Here is a 5,033-nt window from a genome sequence, read left to right as displayed (position 1 = left end):
TACTGTTTTGCTGTACTTTGGATCAAATAAATGCAGGCTTGGTGAACAGAAGAGACTTCTTTAAAAAACATAAAAAATCTTACTGTTCAAAAACTTTTGACTGGTAATGTATAATCAACTTAAATTTTTCTCAAATTTCTAGCTTTTAATTGGCTTAGAAATCAGATAACTGCTGGACAATAACCAATAATATTTATTATTTGTTTATATACTTCAAACACTTTTTTTTAATCACACAATAAGGCAGAATAGTTTCTATACTGTAATAAATGCTATGACAATTAGCACTGCATTATTCATATACTAGATGACTTGACAAACACAAATAAACCATATATTGTTGCAATCGTATGTTTAATGTCTTCATGTTTCCAAACGTTTCTGTTTTTCTGAAAACAACTGTTTTCATACAGCGATAGCTGGACGCTTTTGTCCATATTAGGAATTTTCTCATACGACTTTCTGCGCGAGAGCGCCCTCCGGCTTCGAGTATGAATGAAACATACACTTACGGAATGTTTAGCGCTCCGTGATGTTGTAACGGCCACTAGAGCATTTACGGTAGTTTTGTGGCAGATTGACATCTGCGCATGTGCAAAGCGTGTGTCTGTACGAGTGAGGAGATAACTTGCTCTACCAACATCTTTATTTTATTTTATTCCTTTCTGGTTGTGACGAGTATGAATGAAACATACACTTACGGAATGTTTAGCGCTCCGTGATGTTGTAACGGCCACTAGAGCATTTACGGTAGTTTTGTGGCAGATTGACATCTGCGCATGGGAAAAGCGTGTGTCTGTACGAGTTGAAAAGGTGAAGAGATAACTTGCTCTACCGACATCTTTATTTTATTCCTTTCTGGTTGTGACCTGAGTTGGATGCTTGTGTACTTTTTTTCCCTCACTTGTTCCCCCATTACAAAGTGGCGCCCGAACAGTGTGGATCTACCAAAGTTATCTCTTTTACTCGTCTCTCCTGGCGGCTATTGATTATCAACGGACGTGTTCGTGGTACGGCGGGGTAACTATATCCAGGAAAGACCACTGGCAGGTTAAAAAAAAAAAAAGGACGCGTGATGGCGTTCCGCAGATTTTCTGCTGTTCTTTGAAGACTCGTTCGGGATCGATTGGAGGTGCAAGGACAAAAGAGTGAAGGTGAATTTTGTGTTGTTTCATCTAGTCGAGCAGATTTTTGGTTTTCTTTCGATGGGAGAGATGGTTCGTTATTCTGTAGCTACGAAAATTTGACTGAAAAAAACATAAAGAAGAAAGGGACACTTGGGAGATTTGACATTGTTTTTTCTCTTTGGAGGACAAACAGATATTTATTTTGGTTTTTGCCGGATTGGACATTTTTGAAGTAACGATATAAAATATTACTGGTTGCAGTCATGTTTTCACTCACTTCACATGGCCTGACACCTGCAACAAGGAACACTGATTCTGGAAGACTGGAAAAAAAAAACGACTTTATTTCAGGTTGCGTTTGTTTTTGTGCACATTCTCTGAGGTAAATTGTTTGTTGTGCTTTAGCATATAGGCTGCACGAAAGCGCGCATATTTAAAAAGGGAACAAGCAGGTTCATTGTACTATTTATTATTCTTATTTTGTAGTTAACCCATTGTAAATTGTGTGCATCTGCATGTAATGTTTTGTTTTACTTTTCTTTTGATATTTCTGAAATTTGCTATTATATTACAGGGTGTATAAGATGGCCACAAATCGTGAACTGTTTGACTTACTGACATGTTCTGACTATTTGCCAAGGCAGGGTACATCCCCGAGTGGGGATGGAGGCATACGGTCTTCAGTCTGTCGATATATACAGGACTTCACTGGATCGTACTGATTCCTAGATGTTACTGGAGCTCCCGCGTTTTCTGTCAAAGGAGCCGAAGAAGTGGTTTAATGTCTTGAGCTCCCATGTTTCCACATGGGCCCAGTTTTGTGACCTATTTAGGAAGGTTTTTCTGCCATCTGACAATCAGGAGCGCATTATGAGGGGTATCCTAGACAGGGTTCAGATGCCGAACTAACCTTTACCTACGTTTGTCGCCCATATGCTGAGTGAATTTCGAAAATTGAGAAGTCCGCCTCCTCAGCCAGAACAAATTGAGCTAATATGCAAGCACGCTGTCGAAAAATACAGGGTAGCACTCTATGGCACGGCGGTGACGTCTGTGATGGACCTTCCCTTGCGTGCGCATGAGCTGCATGCAGTCTTGGGTCCATGTGGTCAATATGTGCCCGAGGTTCCACAGTCAGTTCCGGTCATAAGAGAACTTCATTGTTTTAAGTGTTTGACACCGGGGTTTACTTCCCGTAACTGCCCAAACTGTAAGCAGCAAAGCAGTCAAACTGTGCACTCGGGAGGTTCACCCAATTGTCAAACTGTACAGACTACAGAGACATTGGGTTCTGAAGTCCCAAGTAACAGGTCTCAAAAAACGGTTGCAGGCTTGGGTGCTTCAGTTAGGCCCAGGTCGGGAAACTTCAGGGGGGGGAGGACTTTTCAGAGAGGCAATCCTTCCCCCCCTAGACAGTAATTGAGCCTCACTCACGTGACTCATCCCAGGCCACTCGGCTTGCTCTTGGTTCACGTGGAAGATATCACATCCTCATCTTACTGGAACACACCTTTTCGTGTTCAGGTAAATTTTCATGGCCAGGCACTTGAAGCTACTCTGGATACGGGGGCTTCTGTTTCAGCCGTGCGTGCAGATGTTTCTAGATTTGTTCCAGGGGGGACATTTAAAACAACAGAGTGGTTTGCATCTCCTTTGCAGCTTGCCAATGGGGGAATGTGTTGTCCATCAGGTTTAGCGTGGTTACAGTTTGGGTTTATGGGCCAACGCATTTACCATCGCTTTGCAGTCATCCAAAATCTTTCAACCCCGCTTGTTTTGGGTATGGATTTTATGATGAGAGCTTCTGTTGTGATCCAGGGTCCTTCCAGAACTGTTGCTCTGGGGGATGTGCCAGAGGCTGAGGCTGAACTGGAGGGCGTTGATGTGATGACGCCGAATCACAGTCTGCTTGGCTTACAAGACAGTTCTTCTTGTCTGGACACGAAAGTTGATGGGGCTGCTTTAAATGAGGGGGAAAAAGTCAAGCTGGCCGAGTTGTTGAGATTTTTGCTGAATTATTTGATGGACATCTAGGTCATACATCCATAGTTGAGCATACAGTTGACACTGGACAGGCCCGACCTATCCATCTCGCTCCATACCGTACTTCACCGGCAAAGAAAGAATTGATTGAGCGGCAGATTGACATGATGTTGGCAGAAGGCATTATTGAACCGGCATCGGGGCCATGGGCCGCTCCGATCGTTATCGTTCAAAAGCCTTCTGGTGAACCAAGGTTTTGCGTTGACTATCGAGGATTGAATAGACTTACAGTGAAAGACTCGTACCCGCTTCCAAGGATAGACGAGTCCCTCGATTTTCTAGCAAGAGGAAATTTTGTGTCCACTCCTGAGAAGGAGTGCCTAGCGGTAATTTGGGCACTTGAGTATTTCAGACCATACATTGAAGGTTTGCACGTCACAGTTTTTTCAGACCACAGCAGTTTGAAGTGGTTGATGTCACGACCTAATCCCACTGGAAGACTGGCTAGGTGGTCACTTCGGTTGCAAGACTTTGATTTTGAGATAATACATAAACCAGGAGTGTCCAATAGCGTTCCTGACAGTTTGTCAAGGAACCCTCTACCTTCTTGTGGTCAGCCGTTTGACATTCTCCCTGATCGTGCTGTTCTTGGAAGTCTGGACTTACGCTCATTGCCGTCTGTGTTGTTTACAGACAGTGATCAGTTGAGAAGTCTGCAGCTGAATGATCCCGACATTGGGAAGTTGTTCAGGGAGTTGGAGGATGGTGAAAGGGTGTCTTCCGAGGAAGATCTTCTATATGCTGTTCTTGATGGTCTTCTGTATCACAAGGATCCAAAATCTTCTTGTACATTACACCCCATGAAACAGTTCAAGCTTTATGCTCCCCAGACTGTCAGAAGGTCTCTGTTGGAGTATTATCATGACCATCCCACTTGGGTGTGACAAAAACGGTGACAAGACTTAAGCAGAGATTTTTCTGGCCCAACATACTGTCAGATGTGAAGAAGTATGTGGGTTCATGTGCCATCTGCCAATTCACTAAGCCATCCCAGAGAAAGCCTGGTGGCTTCATGGTTCCAATCTGCCCCCAATATCCTTGGGAATATGCTGGGGTGGACTTTGTGGGCCCTTTGCCCCGTACGCCAAGTGGTAATGCACACATCCTTGTGTTAGTAGATTACTTTTCTAAGTAGATTGAGGTGTGCGGTGAGGGAAGCTACGGCTTTGGTTGCTGCCAGTAAGCTTCTCAGTGAAGTGTTTGCTAGGCATTGCGCTCCCAAGTACTTGATATCTGACAGGGGTTCTGTGTTTATGAGTGACCTCTTCAAACACACGGTTTCTGCTTTGGGTACGGAGCACAGGCTTACAACAGCTTACCACCCGCAGACAAATGCTACGGAAAGAGTAAATCGAACACTGAAAACGGCCATTAGGGCATATGTTGGAACCAAGCATACTTCCTGGGATCGTTTTCTCCCCCCACATTTGTTTTGCCTTGCGGACAGCTCAACATGACAGTACGGGACTGAGTCCATCGATGGTGTTGTATGGCCGTGAACTGGACACGCGTTTGGATCTGCTTTCTCAGCCGGATGTTTTTGGTGTGGAAGATCCAGGAGTGACTTCTTTGGATGCCCTGAAGCATTTGCTCCAGGAGGCATCTGATCATGTCAGGAGTTTTCTGGAGGCGAGTCACTCTAAAGAAAAAGCATTACTATGACAAGAGGCATCGGCTAGTTTCTTTCTCCATAAATGATCTGGTGCGGGTCAAAACTCATCCGAGGTCTGACTCCTCTACGAACTTTGCTGCCAAGCTCGCGCCTCTATACACAGGTCCTTACCGTGTTGCTCAGAAGTTGTCTTATGTGAATGATAGACTTGCTGTCGTGACTACGGGAAAGTATATGGGAGTGTTTCACGT

At 44.3% G+C, this 5,033-nt stretch overlaps 1 pseudogene; it reads right to left on the bottom strand.

Moving 5' to 3' along the window:
* Positions 1-2,864, bottom strand: part of LOC107586369 (sphingosine kinase 2-like) — a 7,717-nt pseudogene extending 4,853 nt beyond the window's left edge.
* Positions 2,865-5,033: the final 2,169 nt, after the last annotated feature.

The sequence above is a fragment of the Sinocyclocheilus grahami genome, unplaced genomic scaffold, assembly GCF_001515645.1.
Source record: "Sinocyclocheilus grahami isolate Dianchi unplaced genomic scaffold, SAMN03320097.WGS_v1.1 scaffold80.1, whole genome shotgun sequence".
NCBI classification, from domain to species: domain Eukaryota; kingdom Metazoa; phylum Chordata; class Actinopteri; order Cypriniformes; family Cyprinidae; genus Sinocyclocheilus; species Sinocyclocheilus grahami.
Note: the sequence above shows the minus strand (reverse complement) of the source record. Positions and strands in the feature narration are given on the sequence as shown.